The sequence below is a fragment of the Pygoscelis adeliae genome, unplaced genomic scaffold (genome assembly GCF_000699105.1).
Source record: "Pygoscelis adeliae isolate BGI_AS28 unplaced genomic scaffold, ASM69910v1 Scaffold25, whole genome shotgun sequence".
NCBI lineage: Eukaryota > Metazoa > Chordata > Aves > Sphenisciformes > Spheniscidae > Pygoscelis > Pygoscelis adeliae.
Genome location: NW_008824808.1, coordinates 4152177 through 4170030, shown reverse-complemented (window position 1 = coordinate 4170030; position 17854 = coordinate 4152177). Strand labels below are relative to the sequence as shown.

The 17854-nt window shown below is 43.1% G+C and overlaps 1 protein-coding gene across 2 annotated transcripts in view; it reads left to right on the top strand.

Moving 5' to 3' along the window:
• Window positions 1-17854, top strand: part of RARB (retinoic acid receptor, beta) — a 214142-nt gene that overhangs the window by 167020 nt on the left and 29268 nt on the right. The gene's annotated exons all lie outside the window — the stretch shown is intronic.

Here is a 17854-nt window from a genome sequence, read left to right as displayed (position 1 = left end):
AAAGTCTTTGGTGTAGTGATTTGTTTGATTGTTGAGGGTTTCTACCTCTGTCAGTGATGTTCCTGATTTCAGTAGGTCAATTCCAGTAATAAACACCACAGAAATCTGCAGTGTGTGCATAAGAGAGGGGAAAAAATTGCCCAACACACCTTCTTTACTTTAATTCACCCACAGGAGTTCCTTAGAGAGACTTTAAGAGAAGAGAAAAAAAAATTAACACTGATGAGACGTTTATGACTGAACTTCGATTTAAATCAATTCTCATCCTCTGCATTTCTCCTTCGTGAATTGCATGGGACTTCACAGTAGTTCCCTTCTCCATACTTGGGCAGGAGCCGAAGAGGTCCCAAAGTCACACTGGTCTCTCCTGATTGCATCCCTTTTTTTCTCTCCCACCCTCTCCTTCCACTCCTCTCAGAGGAAAAGTGTTGAGGAGCAGAGAAAGAACCAGATATATCTTCAGGACCACTTTGCAGTGTTTCCAACTCCTTTTCATGGAAATCTGAAATTGTGGTTATTGAAAAGGGCCGACATCGAATTTCAAGCAACTGGGGGAGCTAGGAGGTCTCATGATCTCCATGATTTCACTGTCCTTGTTGGGTTTTCTAGTTTTCTTGTGTGCCTGAAGTGCACTTACCTATACTTACGTAAAGATTTACCGGAGTGGAGACCATGATGGGAGTAAAGGAGAAGGTACGCTAAATACAAAGATGCACAAAGATGTAAGATTGAATGAGGAGGATTTTATTGATAGCTATTTGACCATATATATAGCTGTGCACATGAAGCTTTTTTCCATGATAAAAAGAGTTTGATGCAGTTTGGAAGAGAAGACAAAACAGTTTTCTCACCTGAGGTCTTGTTGGTCTTGAATTCTTAAGGATTTTATTGCTGACGTGAAGTAGTAATCTTATTAAATGCTGTAACATCACATCAGAGTAACTTTTTGGAAATATGAGCAGTGTTTCATAGAATCATATAATCATTCAGGTTGGAAAAGGCCTTTAAGATCATCAAGTCCAACCATTAACCTAGCACTGCCAAGTCCACCACTAAACCGTGTCCCTAAGTGCTGCATCTACGTCTTTTAAATACCTGCAGGGATGGTGACTCAACCACTTCCCTGGGCAGCGTCCCAATGCGCTTGACAACCCTCTCGGTGAAAAAATTTTTCCTAATAGCCAATCTAAACCTGTTTCCTCTTGTCCTATCGCTTGTTACTTGGGAGAAGAGACCGACACCCACCTCGCTACAACCTCCTTTCAGGTAGTTGTAGAGAGCAATGAGGTCTCCCCTGAGCCTCCTCTTCTCCAGGCTAAACAACCCCAGTTCCCTCAGCCGCTCCTCATAGGACTTGTTCTCCAGACCCCTCACCAGCCTCGTTGCCCTTCTCTGGACACGCTCCAGCACCTCAACGTCCTTCTTGTAGTGAGGGGCCCAAAACTGAACACAGAATTTGAGGTGTGGCCTCACCAGTGCCGAGTACAGGGGCACTATCACTTCCCTCCTCCTGCTGGCCACACTATTTCTGATACAGGCCAGGATGCCATTGGCCTTCTTGGCTGCCTGGGCACACTGCCGGCTCATATTCTAACATGTTAACCAAAGTTACTTAGGGGAAAGTATAAAGACTTGCTGCCTTCTAGGTGATGGTTTGTTTTCTCCCATAGGGTAGCTGGAGCTTTCCCAGCAAGAATTAAGGTTTTGCTCTGTCTTATTTCCTCAGGTGAACTGAGTGAAATTGCCCTTTGGCAGTTGCCTTTATCTCAAACCACTACAGGCACTGAAAGGGGGATAGCAGGTTGGAGGGGGAACAGAAGATACTGGGGAGAAGTGAGGGATGTCCTCTGGCTGCATTTCTGTAGAAGGCATTTGCAAAGGAATAGAGAAATTATTTTAAATGTCATCTGTTTGAATGCAGTGTGTCTTGTCTTATGGGTTTAAGAACTAAGTCTGAAGCGATTCCGTGTTATCCCTTCATAAACAGGAGCTTTTCATCTCTTAAGAGATTTGAAAAACTATTTTCTTATCTGACCTTCTTTCATACATGTCTCCAGGTTTCAATTCCATTTTTTCAGAAGTTTATGTAAACAAAGGCACATTTGTCAGTGGGCTTTTTCTTAGCAGATAGAGGTTTTTCTTTTCCCCCAGTACCTTATTCCTATTTTGTTTTTCTGTCTTCTTACAGTTCTGTTACCTTGTAACGTGAAAGCCATGAACAAAGGACAGAAAAAAGTATCAGAGAAATCTCATAGGGAAACAAGCCTACAATGCTCAAACCAGTCCCAAATGGGGAAAGTAATCGTGGTGGGCAGCTGCAAATAGGAACCCCAAGGTCTGTTGCCAGGAGCTAAGGAGGAGTAAATGCAGAATTTCAGTATACAGAATAATCTGTGCTTAAACACTGCTGTCCTGTGTTTATTTGTTCTACCTTTAAAGGGCACACAAAAGTACTTGCATATGCGACTCCTTTTGAGCTTGATGAGCGTTACATGCAAACATCAGCGATGGGAACTGGCTGCCCAGCCAGTGTGATGAGTAAGGTTTTAAGAATGGAGTTACGGTGTTTTGGAAGAGAAGAGGTACTGAGCATTTCTTCTATGCTTTTATCTTGTTTTAGAGAATGAGGTGAGATGATGAAGGAATGCACCAAATTTGCATTTCTTTATAGGTTGTTTTGTTTGTGTAGGGGAAAAAAGTTATCTTCAACCCCATGTTAGTCCCCAGATCTGATCAAGAGAGGTCAGTAACAAGACTGCCTCCGGGGCAGGAGTGGAGCTATTTGCCTTGTGATAGTATCTGCAGGACCCGCTGAAACTGGATCCCACTAGTGTAGGGACTGTCTTTCATTGTGCAGTCGCTGCTGCAAAAAGTTTGTGCTCCAAATAGACAAGACAAAGGGTGTGAGGGGAAACGACTTAGTGATGACTGTCTTATCATCCTACAACAGGGCAAAACACAGCTTGAAATAAAGCCCTGCTGTCTTTCATCAGATCCCCCTCCTTCAGAAACTTCTGAGCTTGTGTCCCTGCAACCTGAGCTGCAGCTCTCAGTCTAACAGCCTGGAGCCAGCCCCTCCACCGGCAGTGCATCAGGTTTTGGGTTTATTGTATGGCTGTCCCACATCAGTTCATGTGTCGGTGCTCAGGAGTGTGTAGGTGCAGCTGAGGCTCTGATCCCCACTCCAAACCATTTCTATCCTTCTTGCCCTTCTAGCCTGTTAATTTTTTTTGATTAACATGTAGAGACAAATGGTGATCACAGAGGATTCTTTTTTTTTGCTGCTGCTGCTGAAGTGAGAAGGCTACTAAGGCTGACAGTGGCTCATTATGTGATGGAGAGCCTTAGGAAACTAACCTTTGCCCTTCTATTACGTGATCTCTAAGCTGATGTTGAAGCACCATCCTTGGCCTGACCCCAGGTGTCAGCAAGAAGCACACTGTTGCCTGGATGCACGGACCTCGGTCCTCGGGAGCTGGTGAGGGGTCACGCGTACGGCGCTGCCTCCCACAATTAAGGGAGCATGTGGGAAGCTGGGCAAAACCCTCGAACAATAATGGACTCTTTCAGGCAGGATGCTGGAACATACGCTTTGTAAGGTGAAGCCTGCCCTTAAAGAAAACCTAAACTGGATCTATTGCAGGGTACAAGGGGGAAGAAAATGGAGCTTGGTTCTGCCACAACTGCTCAGCTTAGCCCAGCAGCTCTTCCACTTCCATCCTCTTCTATAAAATTTGCAGGCTGCAGGGACTGTCACTGTGCTTGATGATCTTTGGGGTCCCCTTCAGCCACACACCCAGCCCACACGCTGGCATTAAACCTCGTCTGCAGTGAGCTCTAATAGCGCAAAATTATGTTTATAAAGACACAGAATTACTGTTCCAGATTGCTTCAGTGCACTGAAGCAATGTTCAGATTTGTAAATCTGCTTACAATTAACCTCTCTGGAGGGAGGGAAGGAGGAAGGGAGGGAATGCAGGGGAATTACCATGAAGTGGAGAGAATCCAGTTTTTGTGCTCCGTATTTGTTTTTTTTTAAACTTGCACAAAAATGTCTGTTAGTCTTTGTCACAGGCTTCAAAGTCTTATAATATTTAAATGTTCATGCTTCTTGGAAAATATGATTACATTCTGCTATGGAACAATAGAATGAATTGATTTACTTATTTTAATTCTGGTTTAAATTGGCAACCAGGAAACATCAGCTTGAAGAACTGTCATGTTTGTATTTTTTATTTTATATTTCTGTTTCATTTTCTTTCAGACTCCTTAGTGAAGCGCATTCCATCTCCAATGAGTGGCTAAGTGGAGGGCTAGTCTGCATAGTTGCATTTGAGAAGTTCATGCAGATTCCACTGATGTAATTTTAAAGTGAATTAATTAGAACGCATGAAATCTTTGTTTAGATGCTTTTACTCAGAACTAAACTGTTTTTTTATTGTTTTTAGCCAGCAGAAAGCACTGGATTTAAGAATTGTTTCTGCTTTGCTACAGGCTAGATTTTTAACTAGATGCCTAACTACCACACAGTGGCTGGGGGCTTTGTCAAAAATTCCAGCATAGTTGCCTCGCCTGCTGACTTGACTTGTTTTCTCGAGAGGCACAAGCTAAATATCAGAGTGGAAATCACAAACCCCTGAATTCTGTTCTGGGACTAATTCCTCTCTCTAAACACTACAAGCTGATTAGACTAGCTTTCCTATCTTGAGAGGTGAAAATGATGAGTCTTTTTACAAGCACTGGGAAACCTTGCATTGTAGGTGCTTTGAAGGTGAAAGATGTAAACTGTGAAAATACCAATGAAATTAAGAATTTGAGTATATAGATAGTGGAGAAACCATGCCCAAGCCATACAGATCACAGTTTTTTCATTTTGTTCAATAAGGTTGGATTGGTTTTTTCTTTTTTCAGTTGCTGATCAGATAGGAATGCTTGTATTTATTTTTTCAGGCTGAGAAATTGGGAACTTTTATAAGTTAACGTCAAACACTCAGTATCACTGATGGGGAGATTTTTTAAGATGAGAGCAAAGCCAACATGAAGGGTCTTCCTGCTACAAAAAACAGAGTGCTCTAGTGTCAGTCTGTCCTCTGCCAGAGATAACGCACACTTTGTTATGCTGGGTGGCTGAAAATGATTTATATACAATTAAAATTCTCTTGTAGAGAACTGGGTTCTACTTGTTGCACATTGTTTCCCATGGTTAAACAAACATCTGTTGCTTTTTGCATCGGTTTGGTGTCTTCAAAGAAGCCGATCTGCTTTTCTTTTCTCCTTTTGGGGTCTGCCTCTTTTGTGTTTTAGCCTTTCCCCCGATTTTGCATCGCTTTCACTTGCCAGCTTTAATGTTTAAAGGAGCAACTTAGATTGAATGTTATTATTCATAATTTACTCTATGTTCTGTGAAGATGGTTATGTAATAGCAGTAATTGCATCAGCTCACCTAATGAGCTTTCCCTCCAGTGCCATGTACAGCAGATTAATAGCCCATGAATTCATTTGCAGCTCGTTGTGTTTCAGAAAAGTATTTCAGGCAGCAATTAATAAACTGCTAAAGAAAATAACATAAAAAATGATTTTTTTTATTATGTTAACTCTCCAGCTGAACAATTTATTGGCACCTTTCATGATGCGGCTAAGTAAATTCTCTCCTAATTCCTCAAGCAGAGCGTGGTTAGTGAACCCTGTTCAACTCAAGACTGTTTGGTAGTTAGTCTGATCTTTATATCCTAAAATGTTAGGGAAAAGTATGAATAGTGTCCTAAGGTTCTCTTTTTCTTCTCTTCATTGCCTTTCAGGCATTACGCAAATAGCTGTAACTTTAAACTGTAACATGCTAGTGCTGCAAATTCTCCCCCCCCCCCCTTTTCTTACGTAGAAAACACATAATTGTGTAAGCTAAGAATTGAAGACCCCGGCCAATAAAAGGGACGCGGTGCGGGTCAGGGGGTGCTGCTGCCCCGCGGGAAGATAAACCAGGGGTCGAATGCCACTGGGGAGAGAGATGCCAGGAGAAAGGCATGGAGAGGGAAGAGAGAGCAGGGAAAGTCCTGTGTTTTGCAGCGTAAAAGGGAATGAGGTGATTGAACCCGGTGGGAGAAGAGCAGGAGTGAGAGGCCAGGGCTGCGGCCAACTCTGCGGGGGAAACGTCTGGGGAAAGGGGGAGACACCATTGCATGTGGCCAATCTTGCCAGGCTGCCCTAGAATTACTCTTTCCATGCTTTTTGGTTGGTTGTTTTTTTTAATTGAATGTCTTTATCAAGTTTTTCATGTTTTACATCATTTCTTTTTCAAAAGAAACAGTTATCTCCCCCCCCCCCCCAATCCAAAAGAAGCACTAGGCCTTGGCTTGTCTTTAAAAGTAGTAAAAAATATATATTTTAAAACCTTTTCCCTCATTTTGTGCTCTTGAGGACTGAGTAAGCATAAAGGGAATTCCTTCAATAAGCTCATACAGAGATTGATTACATGTCCTCAGCTGGAAGTTACATTAAGACTTATTCACTAAGGTATAGCTACCGTGGTGAACTTTTCATCACTCTCTGCTGTCTCTATGACAACACAGATCCTGGCAGAAGTTACCAGGGCTCCTGTGCTCTCTGCAGCCTTTGTCTGCATCCATCAATCCTAGTCCTCGGCGACTGTAAATGTGTGCCTTTCTTACATTTTTGCTTAACAAGGTGTTTTATTAAAGTTGTGACACTTGCAAAGTTACTATGCTAATCGTTTGTACTGTGGTACCCAACCATGCTCTGAAAGAGATGTGCTTTAAGAAAGGAAAAAGTGTCAATTAGGTATTAGTGGACTTTCTGAACCCCTCTTGATCTTATCCTGCGGAAGAAATTCAGCTGAATGGCACAGAGTCCTTGTACGAGTGACTTTTCTTTCAGTATATGTGAAACTCAGAGATAACTAGAGCCAGTGAAAAGTGTAACGCGCATACAGTCTAATTTCTACTTACATCTGCAGCACACTGCAGAGAAGTACGTGTTACTGTTCAGTAGCTCTAGCAAAGTCCTCAGACTTGATTGAACCCTTTCTTATTTTAAGGGAGCACATTTCATCAGAGCCCATGGAGTGGCTAATGCCTGCCTGTTGGTGCTAGCAGCTCAGGTTTCCATGGCGGTCCCGCCACATGCCACCTCCTCTGGAGGTCCGGCTCTTCCGTGAGGACAGCTAGTGGCACTGACACAAGCGGAACTTCACTTCCCATTTTTTCATTTCACACCTTTGGGGGTTTTAAGTATCATCATGTGCTTTCTTCAACCAGTTTACCAGTAAAAGGTGTTTTGGGCAGATGTCTCTTACAAAGCCGCTTCTTAACATGGATCTGATTGTTTCTGTGTCCTTTTTCTGTTATTTCTTGTCCCTCGCTTTGGTTTTGGGGTGTGCATGGGGAAGTTATAGCATTATTCCGGATCGTACATATAAAGACACTGGCTCTATACATTCCTGTTGCCATTGCAGGTAGCCTTTGCCTCTTCTTAAGTTTACTATCCCAACTGCTTTCACGGCAGGCAAAATCCTGGGTTATCCTTTCTGCCTTGTGCTGTGCTGGGCAGTTCTGCTGCAAGAGCAGATGAGGAATCTGGAGGTAGCCTGTCCCTGCCCAGTCCCTGCACTCTGAAGCACAGGGCTGAGGCCACGCTTGCTTGGTCATGCAGACATAACTGCTGAGACCCCAATCCCATGACCTCAAAAGCTTTGTTTCAGAGCTTCCGTTTTTCCTTTATGCACTCAGTTCACTGCTTTGTATTCCTCGTTCGGATCATTTTCTTGTTCGGGGGCATGGGGCATCTTTGATGCATCTCTTTCTCCTAATTGCCATTGTGCCATGTGGGTTGTGCTTTCTGTAGTGGCACCTTGTGGTTTCTCTGCTATCTTTTTCCTCCCTTTGAAAGCTTTTTTTTATTTTGGGATGTTGAATCTGAAGGATGGAGAAATGTCGATGAGATAAATATCAGTCTGGGAATGAGCAAATTGCCAGCGTCCTGAGCCTTGAAGCTAAACATGGCTTATTTGGTTGTCAGGCCAACCTGAAAATGTTATCTACAGTAGCCAAGGTTCATGAGAAATGCAGTAAATTGTTCCCAAGAGTTCTGGGAAGTCTGAACTGCAGCAATCTGAATGTGCCTGAAGGACTCTGTATCAGAGGAGATGCATATTTGGTCCTTCCCCTTAGAAGAAACATATGTGAGAATGCGTACATCTTCCTGATGGTTTATATCTGCAAACTTACTTCTTCATTTTCCTGGTGATCGCTTTACTCAAGATGGTCTTGCATAGGATAGGTACCTCTTGGGGGGGCAAAGAAACAAAGCTCACGCTGGCCTCTCTGTGGAGAGCGACTCCTGTGCTGATGGTGTGGAAGATAGAAAGCAGGCGCTCGGAAACCAGTAAGCTCTCAAAGGCGGTTTAGGAAGATCTCTACATAAGTAGATGAGGCCATGGATTTCCCTCTGCTGCTGTCAGGCTCTTACGGCTTGCTTTTATCCACTGTATGAATTGTTATAGCAGAGGGAGTTTTCCATTGCCGTGCCTGCGATAAGCCAGCTGACACGTTGCAGCTCCTCCTGCGGGGATGCTGGCCCTAGGATCGTGCTCTAAAAATAGCCTCGATTTGTTTTTAGTTTGACTTGGTATCACATGCTCAATTTAAAACACATCGGAACAGTTAATCTCCAGTTCTTCAGCGCTCGCGTGGAAAGTGTACAGGATTTTTTAAAGTTAGATGGCATACAAGCAGTAGAAGTAACACCCTTTCTATCCTAACTTAAATAACACTCAGCTGCTAATACTATGAAAGGAAAAAGAAAGATCATAAGGCATTGGAATTTTTAATTTCCTTTGGCCCAAAGTGAACAGAAACAGTTCTGCCACATCTCACCTTACTCCAGTACTTGTTTGCATGCTTGCATGTTTCTGAAAGCTCTTAAATTTTTAAATCTAGGTCTTATGAAAAGTCTGTCAGTCAGACGACAGCTCTGAAAACTGACTTGAACAAGTTGTAGCTTAAAGCCCTACAGGCAGTGCCTGCGGCTGATAGACATTTAATCAGCTGTGGGATCGTTTCTCAGTGCCGTGCACCCATAACCAGTTGCTTATTGTTGATATAAACGGATTTTTTAAGTAAATGTGAGGCAATTATCTGACTTTTGGAGACATTTACCTGAATTTCAGAGTTAGAGCTAAGTGGAATCCTTCCTTTCCCCTGGCAAAAAGTGCAACAGAAAGCAAACATGCTTTTAGTTGGATTACAGGCATGGTTAGTCATCTGACAGACAGTTTTAATGGAGTCAGAAAGACATGCTGGGGAAACACGCTGACCTACTTTTCTTTATTTCTTTCTTTTTTTAAACTTTTAAGCAAGTGAAATGTTAATTTTTAAAGTCCCCATAAAGTTCGATTTTGCTGAAGGAGCTCATTTTGTAATTGATTTATTTTCACTTCTGCTTGGGGTACGATAGATGGTTTTGGTAACTGAATTTCATCAGGTTGTTTTCATTTCTGTTAGGAAATTGGGTTACATCTGAGAAATCCATGTTCTTCCCCCTTTCCAGGACAAAGCAGTCAGCTTCAAGTTAATGAATGATTTAAGTCCAATCCTCTGAGGGAGGACTTTACAAACCATTTAAAATGACAGACTAACAAAGCGTACTACATTTGTATCATTTTCAACGCATTATGTTTTTAAACATTTTTCATCTTTAAACTTGTGGGAAGGATTACTGGCAGATAGTATCCCGCATTTTGCATTTGGGATTGTTTTTTCCCATGTTAAGTAGGTCGATACACAACGTGTTTTCTTGGAGGCAGAACTCAGTGTATTTAAACCCGGGAAACTCTTACCATAAAACTTGAGAGCCGGAAAAGAAAGCATTATAGGAAATAGGAAAGTGTAGCAGTGAGTGTGGATTAAAACATCACAAACAGAAGTACTAAATGGAATTATACTGGAAGATAAGGGAAAGCTTTTTAAAAAAGCTGCAGGCATCACTGCACTCTCTCCTTTAGCAGCGGGCACACGTGCAATTCATCAAATGGCTCAGGGGTGCCAGGTTACTGCCTCTCTGGCACAGAGATGCGCTTTATTCCCTTGGCAGCAACAGATAGTTTTGTTGAAGAGATCACCGCACGGTTGAAGGAGCGGGAGAGGTCATCGTTCCTTGACTCACCAGTCGATCCAGAGACACTGTTTTCACCTGCTCTGTCTCCTCCTATTTCCATCATTAGCAGGTTTCCTGCTGTCAGTTAGCCCTGGTGCAATGGGTGCTGCTGCAAATCCTTTGCTTCTTTCCATCTCTCCTGAAAAAAAGTTCTGGTTTTCTTGTTTTTATTTTAACTCCCAACTAGCTGATTACAGTTTGCGTTATGGAAATAGTAACACAATGTAAGAGAGGTAGAAAAAATGGAAATTGCCAGGAATTGCAGGAGTTTATGGGGAGTAGTATTACATTTCAGAGAATCCACAAGTTACATGTGCTCTCAGGAAGCGTAGTACTTTTTTACTTGCTTTCATATGTTGTGTACATTCAGAGGATGTCCCGGTGGCAGAGTAAAGATTGAAATTTATTTTTTATCATTTTAAAAATTAAGTATAAGATGTTTATTTTGGCTAACGCATGAGAGTTTTTTCTATATCTCAAGAAGACTGAAATTGGCATTGCATGGATTTTAGCCATTTTGTAACCTAGAGGCATCAGTAGAGGAGGCATCAGCCCAGGAAGACAAATCAGCAGTAAATGAATGTCCTTATGTGATAAGCTGCTGCACCTCATGTGTTCAGCATCCCTGACTGCACCATAGCTGTGTGAGCTGCTCCTTACGTACAAGGACTGTCTTCCCCCTGCTTTTCTTGCCATAGCACTTCTTCTAGGTGACCCGTGACACAGTTTGTTTTGATTCCAGTGGAGAGACAACAGGGAAGAGCCACTCAAAAAAGTCTCTTCTGAAATTTCATCAAGGTGGGTTTTTTTCTGATACGAAAGAATCGTTTATACTGGAAGATGGAGCATTAGATTTAGTGAAGCTTGAGTTGCTCTCTGACAATATTGGTCTGCCTCTGTTGGGCAGGGAGCGAGGCAAGGCTCTTGTCTTTCAAATTAGGTATCTCATGAAGATGGGTGTGAAAGTCCAGAGCTCAGTGTGTGTTTGGTCTCGTAGTCCATGTTGTACAATGCCATGCCATCTGGTTATCCCATTCAGAAGCTCAGGGATCAAACCCATACGGTCCAGATCCCTGTAACAAGTGACATGGAGAACTGTTAGTTCATAAGAGCCTTTCAACAGCATTTTTCTACAAGAAAGACGCTCGATTTGCCCCTTCCTGTAATTTGGAAGAGAACCTCAATGCATACTTCTTTTTTTTCCGCTTTGGATGCCTCTTCAGGTGAACACTGCTACTAAATCAGAACACCCAGAAAATAATTTTAAATTGAAAAGGAGTGCAAATAATTTTAAAAAGAGAACAAATAAAAGCAAGAGGATAGTTGTTATTAAGAAAAAGAAACCCTGTTATGTTCAACCCTCTCCCATAACAAAGTGAAAAGTACACAGGGAGAGAAGACAATAAGCAGAAATATTTTATTCCTTTAACTCTGCAGAAGGCTTAAATCCTGGTCGTCCTAAAGAGAGAGTCAAAGCCTTCTCTTGTCAACTTTTCCTGTTGTTTTCTAAGTCAGTTACAGCTATTTCACATGTTTATTAGGAACATTTTTCCTACTAGAATTTAAGCGTGGCAAGGTGTGAACATATATATTACCATACAGACACATCAGCTGCCTCCCACAGGGTATGCAGTATTAAGCCCCATGAGTTTTGGGGTCTTCTCTCTTGGCTGGGGGGACAAGGTGGGGAGACAACCCTATGGTAAATGGGCCTTGCAGTAATGGAGGAGGAACATTTAAAAATATTCCCTAGAAACCAGGGTGTGGGAAGAATAAGGCAATTAAGAGGAATCACTAGATATCCTGTCTTAACAGTTTATTATATACATTTTTAATGAGTATTTAATCTCTAATGCTGTGTGATGGATTAGAAAAGAGGGGGAGTTGGGCCTCTTTCTGTGCATACTTTCATGTTTCCCCTTCATTGAACATTTTCTCTGGGCAAATTGTTTAACTTGAGCTGGTTGGAGGTGTTCCAGCACAACAGAGCTTCACTGAAAAATAACACCGGGTTGAATCCCCAAATGGAGAGTTGTCAGCATCATGTTGTGTTCGGATTTGCAAAGTCTCGGGATGAGTTACGAGGGGGGCCGGGAAGGATCCTTGTCAGTTCCTGTCCTCCACGCTGCGCATCCCAGGCCCTGGCGGACTTGCCTGCACCATGTCTGCCGTGCGGCCTGGGGCTCAGTCTTGCAGCTGATTGGGGAGGTGGATGTTCATCGGCTCTTTCAGGAACTGAATAAAGCTCTGCTCTTGGAAATCCGAGTTTTCAGCTGGTGCTTCCCATGGGGGTTGTAGCCCAGGAACAATATCCTGAGGACCTCATAAAAAGCCTTCTCTAGGTGCATCTTGCATCAGGCGCTTGCCAGAGTCTTGGAGAAGACCATTCTAGCTGGAAGGAGGTACCGAACCTGTGTATGATGAGTTCAGGGCCCAATCCCATACTGTTGAAGGACGTGAAAGGTTTGTCATCAGCATCAATGAGATAAGATGAGGGTAGAAACCACTAGTAATGCTAGTTAATCCTATGCTGGGTAGTTGTTTGTAATGTCAACTGGGGACCACCACCCTCATTTAGTTAAGGACCAGCTGTGTGTTGAATTCAGACTCCTTGCCCAGCCCTTGGCTTCCCTTTCAGACGTCATCTCACGTCCAAGTTGCATCCTTTGTTTTCACAGAGAAGTCTGGGAAAACTAGGTCAGTTTATCCAAGTAGAAATTATTATTTTATTGAGTTAACTCTGTGATGACCTGCTGCCTGTTCGCCTTCTCAAAATGAACTCCCTTGTGTGTAGTAAGTCTTGCGCTGGAAGTTGCAGAGGCCTCTGTAATCACTTTGATTTCAAATCAACAATAAAAAGGCTGGGTTTTTTTAGTATCTGACTGTTTCCTGGAAACAAGTGTCTGTCTGCTTTGTTCCTTGTGTGATCACTACATCAGGCTGGTCTGGTGTACTGTGAAAGCGCTTAATGTAAAAAGGTTATGTGCTGGCTTTACTGGGGATATTTAAAAGATCTTATGGAGAAATCGGGATTTGATGCTGCTTGACCCTGTCTGGCAGAATTAAGCTCTTTAAGCCAGTCCTGTAGTTTCTTCTTTTTTAAATAATCTTCTTTTTTAAATAATCTGGTCCCCTCAGTCCTGCTATTTCAGAACTTCAGTCCCAGACAAGAAAGCAATTTTTTTTTTAAATGAAAGTGTAATTGGAATGTATTTTAAAGAACTTCTTTGGCATTGTGCATAAAAGATAAAATATATCAAAATAGACAGTCTGATAATTAGGTGCAGGCTTGTGGAGTGATTCATGTCATAACGTGAGTGCTGAAACAGCTGAGGTTGCTGCAGGTGTGTTAAGGGAATTCGACCCCATAATGCCATGATGCTTCTGCCGCTACATAAAGCAGGAGTACAGATGTCCGGAGAGCCTGCATTAATAGATGAAAAGCAGTATTTCTGCGTGTGAATTATGGATGGAGCAGTATTTATTAAACACACAAGCAACAGCCTTTGTCTCCCAGGCACTTTTTTCTTTGAAGAGTCATGTTGAAGCCTGCTGCTATCCCAGGCGCAGAGATCCCGAGCACGAGCTGGGGCTCCGGCTGCTGCAGGTTAAGCCCCGCTGGGGCTCAGCGCTGAGTTATGCCATGCACAGGCGGAAAGGGACGTCCTGCCCAAAGAAAAACCTGGGAGGCAGAGGCATTTCAAGTGCCTCAGCTCGCCAGTGTAGTGTTTTGGGGTGGGCAGTGAGACGCTAAAGCTGAAAGTGAATAAACTTGTTTACCTGTGTCAGCAGCCAGCTTCAGCAGGGCTTTTACGGGAATCTGGTGACGTTGCCAGCCCGGCACTCCTGGAGCCTGCTGACTGGCTCGGCTTGGCATTCCCAAAATCCTGCGGATGGAAAGGAAAAGAAGTCCCCTGACCTCACTCCTTTCTTTCTCCTTAGGTTACAGTTTGTGAAACAGGGACGATGTAATCTTTAAAAAAAAAAAAAAAAGTACCCCACCCCAACAACAAATTTGCAGATTGTTTATTCTGATTGCTCAGCTTTTGGGAAGAGAGAGGAAGTAAACAACAGGCTAAAATGCAGTGAGATGCAATAGTATTGTTTGAGCATGTTATTTTACTATTTGATGAAACCTTTCTTCTAGTATTAGGGCAAAACAGTTTTAATGACAGGCACTGTTAATTAAAAAATCTGTCCCAGCTGCAGACCAAGCCCACCAGCAGGTGTAGATGCATGCCCACCAGCTGCGTTGGACCACACATTGATGTGAGGCTTAAACAGTAAATTTTTTGGCTGATCTTCCAGTGCTTTTAGGTCCACCTGGTTAAGTAATAAAGTTCTTCCCTTCTCTTGCTCCCGGGTTGCCTCTCCTGGTGGAGCAGGTCATTCGGCGGCAGCTCCAGCCGGCCAGGAGGGCAAGCCCAGGCAGGGAGGTTGAGCATGGCTGTGGAGCTGCACACTCTGTGTCCCCACTTCCCACCGCTTCAGGGGCCAGCCCTAGCACCGTGAGAGCTGGAAATAACCTCCTGATCCTAATTTTATTTATTTTTTTTAGTAGTGGGAATATCAACAAGCCTTTGTCCTTAGGAAGGAATTTGTGTAAGTTCATAATGGCGTGTTTTCCACGTTAGCTTCAGAGGAATAGGTAAATAGTAGCTGAGCTATTTCTTTGCTTTTATTATCCCTGGCCTAGTGGGAGGCCAGGGCTGCAAGCTGCCGAGGCCGTAACGCAAGCTAACGCTGCAATTCAAGACTATGGCTCCCTTTCTTAAAATGCGCCAGGAACAACTGTTCCTCCGCCTTCATGAGCTCAATTTACGGTTGTGGGAGGCAATGTGTTCTTTGTGCTTGATGAAGTACACAGCGCACGCAAGCCTCTTCAGATGTGTTGTCAGTTGGCAGATCTCGCTAGATGCACCTTTACACAATTGCACAAGGCACCAGGAGGTACAAATGTGAAATTTAGCCTTGGGGGCAAAACAAAGAAATGAAACTTAGGTATGAATGCAGTGTTATCCATCTGCAGATACAGATATTAGACCTGATCTCCCACTACGCTACTGTAGTTTTACACTAATAGGACTCTGCTGCAATCAGTGGAGTAGCACCACTGCAAGACAAAAACAGCAGTGGTGATAAGTTGGGGCTGTTATTTTTAATTCTGGTAAATAACACAGGATTGAACCCTGTTTGGGGAAAGCCAAACTGCATTCACTGCATGAAACCAGCCATAATAAAAGGGAGAAATGCAGGTGGCACGCCGTCTTGATATTGCTCCTGAACTTCTGCTCTTCCTTCTGGGGAGCCATTGCCCTGGGTACTGGGTGACCATGTGCGAGCAAAGGGAAGGGGTCTTCCAGCTCACTCCTTTTTTTTGTAGCCTTTCCATTTGCTGTCCTGTGAAGTCAGTTTTATCATATGTAATCAGAATTTGTCCCGTAGCTGAGACTCATTCGTTACGTTGAATGAATGTGCTTATTATGGAAAGTTGTTTTGTTGAAGGAGTCTGTTAATGGCATTGTCAGGAAAGAGGTTGCAATTTGTCATGGTAGATAGCTTTCCAGTTAAGTAAAAAGCAAGTCATGTTCTTTTCCTCTGTGCACGTTAGGGTGAGAAATAAAATAACCGCAGCAGGTTGAAGTTTACGAAGTGCTACAGTCAGGCCAGGTAGCGGGCAGGAACAGAGTGCAGTGTCTGGTCTTAGTTTACAGCCGTGCACTTCCCTGGCCATCAGCGGTCCTGGATAATGCCCAACAAATTGAATTGATGACTTTGGATAACCCCAGCTTCTCCCGGTTGCGAGGCATCGTACTACCATGACTGTCTCCTAAGAGAATTTAATGTAATATCTGTAGATGGTAGACTGATTTACCTTTTGGTGACCCTGGAGAGAAAGGTCAGGTTCAGGATATTTTTACCTGTAATCGGTTATCCATAAAGAGTTAGTGTACCAGGCTTCAAGATTGTAGCTCAAAAGGGCAGTTGCTTTAAGAAGGTGGCTCAAAAGGGCACTTGAACAGCTGAAATCAGATGAGACAGATATAATGGCCTCTTAGTGATTTCTGACTGAAAGTTCAGAGTTTGAAATTTGGGGATGTTTTCTCTACCCAGCCTATGGTAAAACAGATGCACTATAGCTTAATAGAAATTTAATTTCAGGCTGAGTATTTAGAAGTGTTTTTCAACTGCTGTATGTGCACTTGGTCACTTCAGCTGTAAGGAAGAGAGAATAATCACATTGTGTTTGTGGTCTTGTATATTTTTAGCTAATGTGTTAAGACATTGCAATTCTAGAAAAGCCGTCCTCCTGTTCCCCAGAGTATTTCAGTTTAACCAGCTGTATGCAGAATTTTAGCTAGACTGCCACAGAAGTTACTAGTAAGTCCACTGGGATTTTGGCAGCCAAAACAGTAGATAGTAAGCACAATACTTCGTTTCCCTGAGGGTTTTAGTTTCATGGGGATTCTGCTGTAGGCTGGCATTTCACAGTGGGTTACCCGCAGAAGCCCTGTGAGTTCGGGAAACCTCCCCGGATGGAGTGATTGATTCCCAAAGCTCCTTCCCATTTCTGCACTGAGCAGGGAAAGGGACAACTGGCAATATCCACCGGGTGATGCTATTACTCTGCAAACCTGTTGCAGATGGTATGGTAGATCTTAATAAAAATTGTGGGTTTTTACATTTAGAGTAAGGAAGGTGACTGATTTCATGCAGAGTACTGAGAGAGAGATGGGGCAGGGCACGAATAAGGAGGGAATGACAGATGTGTAGATTAATTCAACAGCAGCGCAAGATGCACAGGGACATTCAAATGGCCTCAAGTTGCACCAGGGGAGGTTTAGATTGGACATGAGGAAAAATTTCTTTACTGAAAGAGTGGTTAAACAGTGGAACAGGCCGCCCAGGGAAGTGGTTGAGTCACCATCCCTGGAGATAATTTAAAAGACGTGTAGATGAGGCACTTAGGGACAGGGTTTAGTGGGCATGGTGGTGTTGGGTCGATGGTTGGACTCGATGATCTTAGAGGTCTTTTCCAACCTTAATGACTCTATGATTCTGTGATTGTGGGACCTGCCTATGGAGATGCTCCATCTCACAGATGGGAATTTCTGGCTATATTAAGTAACTTGAGGTGATGCCTATGTGAAATACAGATGGAAATATATCAGTGAGTAAATTTTGTCTTAGTCAGTGGGTATGGCTAGGCTGTTTCCATTGCAGATGTGTTGGTGGGCCTTTGTGGGAAATACTAGTGATTTATTCTGCCTGCAATTGTTAATGCTAACAACCTTCGGTAGCTCTTTAAGGATCAGCTTCTAAGAGTATGTGGATTATCCTATTTCACATTGGCAATTAGTTGATGATACTAAAGCGCTTTGAAAATGGAAATCACAGGGCAAATGCTATTTAAACAGTTTATCATTAAATGTATAATCGTGTCTCTCCGCCTACTTTGATTGCAATATGTAGGGAGATGGTAAGGGAGACCAAGGCATCTGCTTTCGGTTCAGCCCCTGGTACAGATACTGTGCCCTGTACATCCTGGCTCTGACTCAGCTGCTCCTCTTGCTGTCTCTCCCGCCTGCCCACAACCCACATGCCGCAAAACACTTTTTCTTCTGGTTTTGTTCCACTTGTTTGCTGTCTTTCTGGTTTTGCAACTTCTTAATTTCTCATTTGTTCT